The following is a 13,211-nucleotide window of genomic DNA, read 5'->3' on the forward strand; positions in this document are numbered from 1 at the left end:
AGCCCTGCAGAGAGGGCAGCCCTGAGACCTCTTGGTTTCAGATTTGTGGCCTCCAGAGCTTTGAGAGAGTAAATTTCTGTTGTTTTAAGCCTCCCACCTCCCGGTTGGTGGTCACGTGTGACAGGGGCAGAAACCGAGCCCCGGACCTCACAGGGGCAGAAAACGAGCCCCAGGCCTCAAGGCTTTGCACCTGGGTTCTTGCTATTTAAGTGCACGCTGCACCTCTGACAGCAGCGGGGAGGGTCCTCCAAGACACAGCGGCATGGTGGCTCTTTCTCCCACGACACAGCATGGCCAGAGGCCCACAGGACACCACAGAGGCGGTGCCAGCCGGGCTCCCTGGGCTTTTCACAGACCTGGCATCACAGGGGCCACTAAGAGGAAACATTTTGCCAAGTCCTTCAGATCGTGCTCCCAAGAGCCACGGTCGTTCTACTTTATTTTTCTCAGAGCCACGGTTTCAGGTGAGAGAAGAGTTTTCTCTGTCTCCCTCAAACCTGCCATGAAAAGTGAGTTAATCTGCCAGGCGCGGTGGCTCACGCCTGTAATCCCAGCACTTTGGGAGGCCGAGGCAGGCGGATCACAAAGTCAGGAGATTGAGACCATCCTGGCTAACACAGTGAAACCCCATCTCTACTAAAAACACAAAAAATTAGCCGGGCGCAGTGGTGGGCGCCTGTAGTCCCAGCTACTCGGGAGGCTGAGACAGGAGAATGGCGTGAACCCGGAAGGCGGAGCTTGCAGTGAACTGAGATGGCACCATGCACTCCAGCCTGGGTGACAGAGCATGACTCCATCCCAAAAAAAAAGAAGGAAAAGTGAGTTAATTTCACACTCAGGAGGGACAGCATTCATCATTTAATAAAGCTGCAGAAGCTTGCCTAACTTCAGTGCAGTAACCAAAATTAATGAGTTTATACACTTTCCATTAAAAGACACTTCGTGTGAATGTAGAGGGGAATGCGTGCCGAGTGGAGATCCATTGCTGTTTTGTGGGATCTGGGGACGAAGGAGTCAGCCCCGGTGGGTTCCTGCAGGGCTGCCGTCTGCAAGCTCCAGCCAGGGCGGGATGCACGCAGTGCAGAGCTGGGACGGACGCCCGCAGTGCAGAGCTGGGACGGACGCCCTCAGTGCAGAGCTGGGACGGACGCCCGCAGTGCAGAGCTGGGACGGACGCCCGCAGTGCAGAGCTGGGACGGATGCGCAGCTGAAATTCCGGCACTGCCATCTCCTCTCTCTCTGACTTGAGCCTGGGGTAAGGGGATCTTCAGTGAGGTCTGGAAAAAAATGACAAGAGATGTTATTGCTTCTGTGAAAACCCCAGTGTGCCTGGGGACATCGGCCCACGCTCATCACTGGGTCACCGCCGGAGGAAGGCCTCCGCGTTTGCTGGTGGCCTCATCACAAGTATAAAATGTTTACAGCCCCAGCTAGCGGAGAGGTGGGAGCCTGGGCAGGTCACCAGGAAGCCCCGGTCAGGCTGGGGTGCTGGTCTCTGGACGAGGGTCCTGTGGCTGCTGGAACAAAAGACCCCAGAGTTAGTGGCTTGAAACCACACAGCTTCATCGTCTCACAGTTCTGCAGGCCAGAAGCTAACGCGGGTTTCTCAGGGCTAAAATTGAGGTGTGGGCAGGGCTGCTTCCTCCTGGAAGGGCTCCGGGGAGAATCCGTTCGTCGCCTTTCCCAGCTTCCAGAGGCCGCCTGCGTTCCTTGGCTCTCAGCCCCTCCTCCATCTTCAGAGCCAGCAGGGCAGCCTCTCCTCTCCTCTCTGACCTGCTGCCCGCCTCTTACGAGGACCTTTGTGGTTCGGGGGACCCGCCCGGATAATCCAGGGTCATCTCCCCTCTCTTGATCCTTAACTCAGTCATATCTGCAAAGTCCCTTTTGCCAGTGGGGTCCCAAGGGAAGAGCAAGGGTGAGGTCTGGAGCACTCAGGAGGAGAGACTCGAACCTGGAGGTTATGGGCGAGTTCACACCAGGCCCCTGCCCTTGCCTTGTATCTCCCGGACCCAGTCTCTGTCCCAGCCCTCCTCCCTACTCCTTCCGCTGGTCCCGCCTCAGCCAGGCCCCTGGGAGCATTCACGTCCTCATCTGAAGACCCGCAGCAGCAGCCTCGGCCCCACCCCCAGCCCAGCTGGGCCTCCCTGACACAGCCTCCCCGCCTCCTCTCTTGAGCAGGGATGGGCAGTGGGCAGCTGGGAGCCAGGGAGACAGGGACAAAGGACTCCCCTTCCAGGGCTGGTCCAAGCCCCTCCATGCTGGCGCCAAAGGCCTGGTTGGCTTTGAGGGAGGCCCTGCAGCTCCCAGCCTCCCCGCTCCCTCCCACAGCCGCCAACCCTCCACCAGGGAACCCTTGTCTGAGCCAGGGGCCACCACCCTTCCCCACGGCCCCATTCCTCCAGCCTTGCAAGGCGCCAAGCCAGGGGCATCTCTCTCCCTCGGGCCTCATCCTGCACACCTGACCTTTCCCATCCCAGGTGTTATCATAAACTTTTAGCAGAATTTTGCCTTAATTCTCAGCATTTTTGGCTTTTTTTTTTTTTTAGAGTTTCACTCTTGTCACCCAGGCTGCAGTGCAGTGAGGCGATCTCGGCTCACTCCAACCTCCGCCTCCAGGATTCAAGCGATCCTCCTGCCTCAGTCTCCCAAGTAGCTGGGATTACAGGCGCGCACCACCACACTCAGCTAATTTTTTGTTTTCAGTAGAGACAGGGTTTTGCCATGTTGGCCAGGCTGGTCTTGAACTCTTGACCTCAAGTGATCTGCCTGCCTCGGCCTCCCACAGTGCTGGGATTACAGGCATGAGCCATTGCACCCGGCCCCCATCCCAGTGTGTTACCATAAACTTTTAGCAGAATTTCCGCTTAATTCCCAGCATTTTCAGCTCCGAGTCTTAACACCTCCCCTCTGTCTTAATGTGGCTCCAGTGGCCCTTCGTCTCTCCCCTGCCCCTTCCATGCCTCCCGCCCCATCCCCACCCCCTCTGCCCACCCCCTGGCTCCTCTCCACCCCCGGCCCCTCCACAGCTCTTTGTCTCCACCTCTAAGACTGGGGCTCCTGGAAGCCACTGGTCCTCATCTTATTATCATCCTGGTCTCCACGGAGCCCAGGACGGAGATTCACACAGCTCAGTGGAGCGTCGCCAAGCTCAGAGGGCACGCAGTACCCTAGCAGCACCTGCAATGGCACCTGTGCTCTCTCTCGGGAGGAGATGATGGCCCCAGCTCAGGGCCCAGAATTCGTGCCTGACTGTGCCCCCTTCCAGACCTAAGGACCGCCCTCTGCTGTGCTGGGACTGCCTATGCCCAGACAGAGCGGGGCTCACTCCCCGACCCAAAGGGTTCCCCAGAGTGTGGCCCCATCCCCAAGGCCCTGCTGCCCCCACTGAAAACCCGCCCAGCGCATGGTGAGCACCGCAGAATTCACAAGGCGCTTCCTGCAGACACTTTCTCCCAAGCGGGCCATGCCTTCATTGCTACTCAGATCTCCCTAAAGCCACTGATGTGGTTTGGCTCTGTGTCCCCATCCAGATCTCATGTCGAATTGTCATTCCCAAGGTTAGGGGAGGGGCCTGGTGGGAGGTGACTGGATCACGGGGGTGGATTTCCCCCTCACTATTCTCAGATAGTGAGTTCTCACGAGATCTGATGGTTTTAAAGTATGTGGCACTTCCCCCCTCCTGCTCTCTCTCTCTCTCTCCTGCCGCCATGTGAGGACGTGCCTGCTTCCCCTTCACCTTCCACCATGATTGTGAGTTTCCTGAGGACTCCCAGCCATGCTTCCTACACAGCCTGTGGAACTGTGAACCAATTAAACCTCTTTCTTCATAAATGACCCAGTCTCCAGTAGTTCTTTAGAGCAGTGTGAGCCTGGACTCACACAGTCACCCATTTCCAGGACCTTTACCACCAGGCCAGGCAGCCACCAGTCACTTTACACACAGCATCTCGTTTCCTAGCACCTGGGCGAAAGTGCTGTTTTCAGCTCTACTTACAGGCAAGGATGGAAAACCCAGAGGGTTCAGCCAGCCTCACCTGCTCGGGAGGGCACAGCTGGGCCGCCTGTACTGCCTTAGAAGGAGAAAAAGAGAAATGGAAACAGGCTTCACGCTGGGGGCCACTATTCTTACCTCACCATAACCTCACAAGGACTGAGCACACCACGGGGGCTCAGAAACCAGGGCCCCCGCTCAGAAACTGGTCCCCTCACTCACACGTGATGTGGCCACTGAAAATGGCTGGGCGCCCTGGCCGGGTGCAGTGGCTCAAGCCTGTAATCCCAGCACTTTGGGAGGCCGAGGCAGGCAAATCACAAGGTCAGGAGATCGAAACCATCCTGGCTAACACAGTGAAACCCTGTCTCCACTAAAAATACAAAAAATTAGCTGGGCGTGGTGGCAGGCGCCTGTAGTCCCAGCTACTCAGGAGGCTGAGGTAGGAGAATGGCGTGAACCCGGGAGGCGGAGCTTGCAGTGAGCCGAGATCACAACACTGCACTCCAGCCTGGGTCACAGGCAAGACTCCGTCTCAAAAAAAAAAAAAGACATCCATGTCCCTAACCCTAACCCTGTGAACGTGACTGCATGTGGAAGAATGGAAGAAAGGTCTTTGCAGACATGATTGAGTTAAAGATGGAGAGAAAGAAGGCATCTGGACAGACCCGACGTGATCATGAGTTCTCCTAAGAGGGAGGCAGAGGGAGATTGGACACAGATGGAAGAGGAGAGGCATGGGACCACAGAGGCAGAGCAGGAGCTATGCCCTCAAGGCACGGGAGCCACGGATGCCTGAGGCCTGGGAACCTGGAAGAGGCCGTGGGGAGCCTTCCCTGCAGCCTGCAGCCCTGCCCGTGCCTCGAGTTCCACTTCATGACTATGCTATCAGACATCTGGCCTACGGAACTGTGAGGCGATATGTTTCTGAGTGTTTTTGTTGTCACTATTGTTGTCGTTTGAGACAGTGGTGCAATCACGGCTCACTGTAGCCTCGACCTCCTGGGCTGAAGCAAGCCTCCCGCCTCAGCCTCCAGAGTAGCTGGAACTACAGGCGTGCACCATCTTTTTTTAGAGATGGGGGTATCACTATGCTGCCCAGCCAGGACTTGAACTCCTGGCTTCAAGCAATCCTCCCGCTTCAGCCTCCCAAGTGCTGGGATTGCAGGTGTAGCCACTGTGCCCAGCCAGCTTCTGTTGCTTTAAGCCGCCCATTGGTGGTCACTTGTTACAGCAGACCCAGGACAAGCCACTCAGCTGAATGAGTTTAGAGTCTGATTTTACCCTTTCTGGGCCAGGAATGCCCTGCGGGGCAGGCGGCTGCAGCTGAGCCTCCTAGACCTCTCTCTACTGAAAATACATAAAAGGCGGAGGTTCAAGTAAGCGGAGATCGTGCCACTGCACTCCAGCTCTCCATCTCAAAAAAAAAAGAAAAGAAAAAGCAAAGTAGCCGTTGAGTAAAAAGGGAAATGACAGAAGAGTCTCACTCTGTCGCCCAGGCTGGAGTGCAGTGGCGCGATCTCAGCTCACTGCAACCTCTGCCTCCTGGGTTCAAGCGATTCTCCTGCCGCAGCCTCCCCAGCAGATGGGATTAGGAGTTAAAGATGTGCGGTGAGTCCCGCGTCCCCCCATGCTCCGGGGGTGTGAGTCGCGCGTACCCCCGTGGGGGGGTGAGTCGCCCGTCCCCCCGTGCTCCGGGGGGGTGAGTCCCGCGTCCCCCCATGCTCCGGGGGGGTGAGTCCGGCGTCCCCCTGTGCTCCGGGTGGGTGAGTCCCGCGTCCCCCTGTGCTCCAGGGGTGTGAGTCCCGCGTCCTCCCGTTCCCTGGGGGTGTGAGTCCCGCATCCCCCATGCTCCGGGTGTGTGAGTCCCATGTCCCCCTGTACTCCGGTGGTGTGAGTCCTGCATCCTCCCATTCTCTGGGGGTGTGAGTCCCGTGTCCCCCATCGTCCAGAGCTGTAAGTCCCGTGCCCTCCTGTGCTATGGTGGTGTGAGTTCCACGTCCTCCCGTTCTCTGGGGGTGTGAGTCCCGCATCCCCCATGCTCCTGGGGTGTGAGTCCCGCGTCCCCCCATGCTCCAGGGGTGTAAGTCCCGCATCCCCCCATGCTCCGGGGGTGTGAGTCCCGCGTCCCCCCATGCTCTGGGGGTGTGAGTCCCGCGTCCCCCCATGCTCCGGGGGTGTGAGTCCCGCGTTCCCCTATGCTCCGGGGGTGTGAGTCAGGCGTCCTCCCGTTCCCTGGGGGTGTGAGTCCCGCATCCTCCCATTCCCTGGGGGTGTGAGTCCCGCATCCCCCATGCTCCGGGGGTGTGAGTGTCATGTCCCCCTGTACTCTGGGGGTGTGAGTCCCGCATCCCCCCATGCTCCAGGGGTGTGAGTCCCATGTCCCCCTGTACTCTGGGGGTGTGAGTCCTGCGTCCCCCCATGCTCCGGGGGTGTGAGTCCCATGTCCCCCTGTACTCTGGGGGTGTGAGTCCTGCATCCTCCCATTCTCTGGGGGTGTGAGTCCCCTGTCTTCCCATTCTCTGGGAGTGTGAGTCCCATGCCCTCCCGTGCTCCGGTGCTGTGAGTCCCGCGTCCCCTCATGCTCCAGTGCTGTGAGTCCCGTGCCCTCCTGTGCTATGGTGGTGTGAGTCCCGTGTCCTCCCATTCTCTGGGGGTGTGGGTCCCCTGTCTTCCCGTTCTCTGGGAGTGTGAGTCCCATGCCCTCCCGTGCTCCGGTGCTGTGAGTCCCGCGTCCCCTCATGCTCCAGAGCTGTGAGTCCCGTGCCCTCCTGTGCTCTGGTCGTGCAATGTTGAGTTCGGCACTGAAACTCTCTGAGCTTCATTTTTTACCATCAGCACCCTGCTTCCCAGTGCCTTTGGGAGGAGCAAAGGAGAAAGTCGGGCCAAGGCCCTGGCAAGAGGCCAGCCCTAGACAGCTATTAGCTGGACTTTGCTTCCATCCTGAAACAATACAACTTCTGAACCACACGGAGCGCTGTTGGCCAGAAACTCAGAATCGGATGGGTCCTCATATCTGTGTTTTAAAAGTCACTCCAGACTTCTCCAGGGGACAGCCCTGTGCTTCCGGGGCCTGCAGGTTGGGGGGAGGGGAGGAGAGGTGGGCTGCTGGGGACACTCACAGGCACCTTGACTCCCCTGGGCCCCCTGGTGTTCCCTGCCCTTTTTTTTTTTTTTTTTTTTTTTTTTGGAGATGGAGTCTCGCTCTGTTGCCCAGGCTGGAGTGCAGTGGCACGATCTGGGCTCACTGCAAGCTCCGCCTCCTGGGTTCACGCCATTCTCCTGCCTCAGCCTCCTGAGTAGCTGGGACTACAGGCGCCCACCACCACACCTGGCTAATTTTTTGTATTTTTAGTAGACACGGGTTTTCACCATGTTAGCCCGGATGGTCTCAATCTCCTGACCTCGTGATCCACCCACCTCGGCCTCCGAAAGTGCTGGGATTACAGGCATGAGCCACCATGCCCGGCTCCCTGCCTTTTCTTTCTTTCTTTCCCCTTCCTGTCTTTTTTTTATTGAGTGAAATTCACGTAACATAAAATTAACCATTCTGGGCTGGGGGCCGTGGCTCATGCCTTGTAATCCCAGCACTTTGGGAGGCCAAAGTGGGCAGATCACCTGAGATCAGAAGTTCGAGATCAGCCTGGCCAACCTGGTGAAACCCAATCTCTACTAAAAATACGAAAAATTAACCTGGCATGGTGGCAGGCGCATGTAATTCCAGCTACTCAGGAGGCTGAGGCATGAGAATCACTTCAACTGGGAGGCAGAGGCTGCCGTGAGCCGAGGTCCCACCGCTGCAACTCCAGGTTCAGCCACACAGTGAGTCTCCATCTCAAAAAAAAAAAGAAGAAGAAGGAGAAGAAAAAGAATTTTTCAGCATCCCAGAGGCCCCTGGCCTCCCAGCCACTGTCCCTCCCTTCCTGGAGGCCAGCCACCATTGTGATGAAGAGAACCCCTTCTCTCCCTCAACATGCACCCCAAAACACCATCCTCTATGTTGCCTGTATGTGATCCACACAGAATTCCACAGAATTGAGCCTGGCCACTTCTGCTCAATGTGATTGTTTGAGAGAGGCTTCCGTGCTGCGCATAACTGCAATTCGCCCATCTCCACTGCCGCGGAAGAGCCCGGCGATGGGATAGACCATGATTCGCCCGTCTCCACTGCCGCGGAAGGGCCCGGCGATGGGATAGACCGTGATTCGCCCGTCTCCACTGCCGCGGAAGAGCCCGGTGATGGGATAGACTGCAATACATTTTCCCATGAAGCTGTTGATCGGCTCCTGGGCTGTTTCTGGTTTGGAGGGGTGTCATGAATGAGGCTGGCATGAGCACATGAGTTCTGGCTGAGTGGTATTTTCAGCAGCTTGGCCAAAAGGTATGACTTTTCAGGACCTGGCTGAAGGAGGGACTCCAGGGAAAAGGGCTGATGGGCGGGAAAGCGCTGGCAGAGGGGATGGCCAAGCCACAGCTGGTAGGCTATGGTTCCCAGAGCCCCAATCAACACACCTCAGCTCCCAACTGGGGCTACCTGGAACGACAGGAAAGGCTGACTCCATGAGCTGTCATGGCGTGGAAGACCCAGTTGTGCCCAATGGACGCAAGCTCCCTCCATTTCTGGCCATCCCCTGCTGATTCCCTCCCACCCCCACCTCCAGCCCGACCCCGCCTTCTCCACCAGGTGCCCTCCCGTGAATTCAGCTCCATGGACAGCTCCCAGGCTGCTGTCCTCCATGTGGTGCTGAAATCACCCCAACAGGGAAGCCAAGGCATGGAGAAGCTAAGGAAGAAAATGGAATTAAATGGCATGGGATGGAGCTACAAAGCCATCTGTCCTGAACCCGCCACCACGTAGAAGTGGAGACAGGGGTCCAGAGAGGGAAGTCTTTTGCCCAAAGGGGTCATGAAGTGCTCGGTGGTAATAAATGGAATCGTCTACGACGACCAAGATTTACAGAACCCTGTCTGCATGCCAGGCACCACGCTGAGTGTTCGTATGTGGACCGCCACCGTCAACGCACACGGCAAGCTCAAGAGTAGGGCCCTACGATTGTACCTGCTCAACAGAGGAGAAGCCTCATCGGTGAGCAGCAGAGCTGGGCCTGGAACCTGTGTCTTCAGCCCCACCCCGGGCCTTTCCTCCCCTTGCCCTTGGTCTCAGTGGGTCCACTGTTTCTCTAGAACCAGAAAATGACAGTCACAGCAGCGTTGACGTCACCCCCAGTATATGAGTCAGGGTTCTCTAGAGGGACAGCACTAATAGGACAGATGTATACATGGAGGGGAGTTTACTGGGAGTATTGACTCACATGATCACCAGGTGAAGTCCCACAATAGGCCGTCTGCAAGCTGAGGAGCCAGGAAGCCAGTCCGAGTCCCAAATTCCAGGCGGTGAAATGGCAGCTGAACTGACATTCATTCATTCATTCATTCATTCATCAATCAATCATTCATTCACCCCAACCAGCCTGCAGAGGTCCTACGGTGCCAGTCGCTGGGGCTGCAGAAACAACAGAAAAGCCCCAGCCTCAGGCTCAGCTGCCCCGGGAATCCTTTCCCCGGCCTCCCTGGGGTCTGAGACCTCGTCAAAGAGTTGGGGGCCCATGGACATCTCGAGGGAAAGGCAGGGGGCCAGATGGGGTGAGAGCCAGCATCCCTCCAGAGGCTGGGACAGGGACTGGAGTGGACTCACTGTGTCTGTGGTGGGGGCCATGATGGAAGTTGGGGGTCCTGCACAGAACAGACAGGGCTTCCTGCAGGTTTCACCTGCAGTCCAGGGCCTGGGACCACCCCCACCCCCCCATCCCCCCACCCCCATCCCCCCATACCCCACCCCCCCACCCCTCTATCACCCTTCACCCCCCCATCCCCCCTTCCCCCCGGGAACAGCGGCCGGGCGGAGTGGGAGTGCCCTCTGGTGGCTCTTTGAGGAAATAGCAAGGGCTATCCTTCATAAAATGCTTTCAGACAGAACCGCTGGTATGGCACTCGGCCTCCCGCTGAAGACATGGATACAGGCTGGACACACACGCTTCGCTGTGTGATACACGCATGTAATGGGGCCTGTGGGGAGTAACCAGCGCTGGTGGGGCCCGGGGATATATCCCTTGAGCGAACATGAACAAGAAAGTGAGCCCACGTTCACCCTGGTTTTCCTTGTGGGGCATCTTCCCGCATTGGCGTGGAGGTCCAAAAGCAGAAAGCACAGCCTTGCCGAGCTGAGAAACAGGGATTAGAGTTTGAGGCTCCAAACCTGCTGGGGCCTGAGGGAACTTGGAGAAAGAGCCCAAAGCCCTGAGTGCAAATCCCCTTCAGGCCGTGGCCGCCCCCTAAGCTGAATATGCCCCCAAGAAACTCCAAGAAACCCAACAGAAAAGGCTCCCGGGAGGATGGAGAGCTGAGCAGGGGTGTCGGCAGCTGCCACGGGCTGCAGACCAAGCCCTATGGGGGGCGGGGGCTGGTGACCATCACAGGCTTTCCCTTGGGAGCACAGAAGTTCCACTCCCTGGGAACAAGGGCTGTAACCCCCAAAGCCAGTCTGGACAGGGCTAACCTGGGCGCGATGGCTCATGCCTGTAATCGCAGCGCAAAAAAAAAGAATAAGAAAAGTTACAAGGTGACTTAGTCTGTTTCCTGTTGCTATAGCTAAGAGTGGGTAATTTATAGAGAAGAGAGGTTTGTTTCTTACAGTTCTGAAGGCTGGAGGTCCAAGAGCATGGCGCTGGGAAAGAGCACGCCAGCCCAAGTCTCTCTTTCTCTTTTTTTTCAAGATGGAGTCTCGCTTTGTCACCCAGGCTGGAGTGCAGTGGCACCATCTTGGGTCGCTGCAACCTCTGCCTCCTGTCTCAGCCTCCCAAGTAGCTGGGATTACAGGCACCTGCCACCACGCCCGGCTAATTTTTGTATTTTTAGTACAGACGGGGTTTTGTCATATTGGCCAGGCTGGTCTCGAACTCCTGATCTCGCGCTCCGCCCACCTCAGCCTCCCAAAGTGCTGGGATTACAGGCGCGGGCCACTGCGCCCGGCCCGTTTCGTTATGAGGCCACTAGTCCCATCATGGGGGCCCACTCTGATGACCTTATCCAATCCTAATTACCTCCAAAAGCATATAATTGTGGATATTAAGTTCCCAACACATAAAGTCTAGGAGAAACATTCAAACCATAGCACAAGGCATGCTCTCAAAAGGGACCAGAAGCCAGGAGTGCATGCCTGTGTTCCCAGGGACGAGGGAGGCTGAGGTGGGAGGATCACTTGAGCTCAGGGGGTTGAGGCTGCAGTGAGCCCTGTTCATGCCACTGCACTCCAGCTTGGGCAACAGAGTGAGACCTTGTCTCAAAAAAGAATAAAATAAAAATAAAAGAAGGGACCAGATCACCAGACATGGTGCTGATGCCCATAATCCCAGCACTTTAGGAGGCCAAGGTGGGAAAATCATTTGAGCGCAGGAGTTTGAGACCAGCTTGGGTAACACACTGGGAACCCATCTCTACAAAAAATGAAAACAATAGCTGGGCATGGTGGTGCACACCTGTACTCCCAGCTACTCTGAGGGCCGAGGTGGGAGGAGCGCTTGAGCCCAAGAGTTTGAGGCTACAGTGAACCATGATTGCACCACTGCACTCCAGCCTGGGCAACACATGCAAAACCCCGTCTCAAAAATGTGGGAAGGGCAGGGCACGACAGCTCACACCTGTAATCCCAGCACACTGGGAGGCCAAGTCAGGCGGATCACCTGAGGTTGGGAGTTTGAGACCAACCTGGCCAACATGATGAAACCCTGTCTTTATACTAAAAATACAAAAATTAGCCAGGCATGGTGGCACATGCCTGTAGTCTCAGCTACTCGGGAGGCTGAGACAGGAGAATCACTTGAACCCGGGAGGCGGAGGTTGCAGTGAGCCAAGATCGTGCCGCTACACTACACTCCAGCCTGGGGGATGAGTAAGACTCTGTCTCCAAAAAAAAAAAAAAAGAGGCAGGGACTAGATCACTGAAAACCAAGAGAAAAAGCACTTAATAGTGACGACAGAATCAGAGGTGGTTCAGATATAGGAGGCCTTCAAAATGATAACATGCTGCTTTCTTCATGTTGCTCCCCTGCTCAAAAGCCTGCATTGCTTCCCCTTGTTCTTCAATGGGGCAGTCACTACTTTCTTTGCAAGCGGCTTTGCACAATGCCAAAAAAAACAGCTGAGAACGCTGGGTTTCAGTGTGGGCTCTGGCTAAGCCAGGGGTGGTCTTGGAAAAGTGATCTCTGGGCCTCAGCCTCCTCTGCACATAAGGCAACTGGAAGAAGTTCCTGCCTCCAACTCTTCTCTCCTAGCAGGTGCCCTAAGGGCTGAGTCATTGTCACAGGGCTCTGCTAGCGAGGTGGGCCTGTGTGGATGCACACTTTGTGAAAACTCATCAAACTGCACACTTACAAGTGTGCATTTTGGGCTGGGCGTTGTGGCTCACACCTATAATCCCAGCACTTTGGGAGGCCGAGGCAGGCGGATCACGAGGTCAGGCCAATATGGTGAAACCTCGTCTCTATTAAAAAATACAAAAATTAGCCAGGCGTGGTGGCGCACCCTTGTAGTCCCAGCTACTCGGGAGGTTGAGGCAGGAGAATCGATGGAACCCAGGAGGCAGAAGTTGCAGTGAGCTGAGATTGCGCCACTGCACTCCAACCTGGGCAACAGTGCAAGACTCCGTCTCAAAAAAAAAAAAAAAAGTGTTCATTTTGGCAAACCCCAACTCAATAAAGTTGGAGTTTTTTTGTTGTTGTTTTTTGTTGTCGTTTTGAGACAGAGTTTTGCTATTGTCGCCCAGGCTGGAGGGCAGTGGCGCAATCTTGGATCACTGCAACCTCTGCCTTTTGGGTTCAAGTGATTCCCCTGCCTCAGCCTCCTGAGTAGCTACGATTACAGGTGCCCGCCACCACACCCGGCTAATTTTTGTATTTTTAGTAGAGACAAGGTTTCACCATGTTGACTAGGCTGGTCTCGAACTCCTGACCTCAGGTGATCTACCTACCTCGGCCTCCCAAAGTGCTGGGATTACAGGCGTGAGCCACCACACCTGGCCTAAAGTTGATTTTTAAAACTAGCTTCCTGCCTCTTCCCTCCCAATTTCCACCCCCAATTGGCAACAAGTTTTAACTCTTTTCATGGTCTCTTCCGGCATTTTCCCGATTTCCAGTAATATTCATACCAATGTTTCTTGACTTTT

Source organism: Pan paniscus, chromosome 18 (genome assembly GCF_029289425.2).
Source record: "Pan paniscus chromosome 18, NHGRI_mPanPan1-v2.0_pri, whole genome shotgun sequence".
Classification (NCBI taxonomy): Eukaryota; Metazoa; Chordata; class Mammalia; order Primates; family Hominidae; genus Pan; species Pan paniscus.